A 732-nucleotide genomic window follows, 5' to 3' on the forward strand; every position below is an offset into this window, starting at 1 on the left:
TTTTCTTTTTGCAAAACTACTACTGGAGAGCGGCGGTGGGAGGAATGGGGTTCGTTAGAGGGTACACAGCCCTCGCCGGGCGCTTCTGAGCTGAGGGAGCGCCTCCTATAAGCTTCCCTCCTGGCCTGGGCCGCTTGGACAACGCTGCCTTCAGCTACAGACTCGAGTGAGGGAGACATGTCAGCTAAAGCTCAAGGATCTTCTCAGGGCCTGCTGGGCTTTCAGAGTTGAGCGCTACCAAGATCCCTCCAGAAAGTCCTTTAAGAGGTAGCGAGGATGCGAGTGGGTAGCTACTTCAGGCAGGCCTGAGTCCGGTGGCAGCGTGGCGGGTAAGGCGCTTTCTTTCTCTGCCTTCTTGCGCGTGGCTGGTGGAGGACAAGCAGCCCATCTCAGCTCGACTGCTCCGGGAGACAGGCCCCGCGCCGAACGGGACCCAGGACCAGGAAGCCCGCTCTCCTGCGCGCCCTTACCCTTTGACCCTAGTTCTAACCCTCTACGTTCACCCCACCCGCCGCAGCGCATGCTCCGTAAGGTTTCGGTGACGCCGCGGGCGCCAACGGCCGCGGCGGGCAGGCAGGGCCCGCGCGCCGTCTCTGTACTCTTTCCACCCGTGCGGGCCCGTACAACGTCGGGCCGGGCAGCTAGGACAGACTGTAACCCTAATCCAGCTGTAGGCCAGGTGCCGCCTCTTCCGCCGGCCTTCCCTTGCAGCGGCGGCGGCGGCCGCGGCCG

The sequence above is a fragment of the Orycteropus afer genome, unplaced genomic scaffold (genome assembly GCF_000298275.1).
Source record: "Orycteropus afer afer isolate SDZICR_OR568_19922 unplaced genomic scaffold, OryAfe1.0 scaffold00607, whole genome shotgun sequence".
NCBI lineage: Eukaryota > Metazoa > Chordata > Mammalia > Tubulidentata > Orycteropodidae > Orycteropus > Orycteropus afer.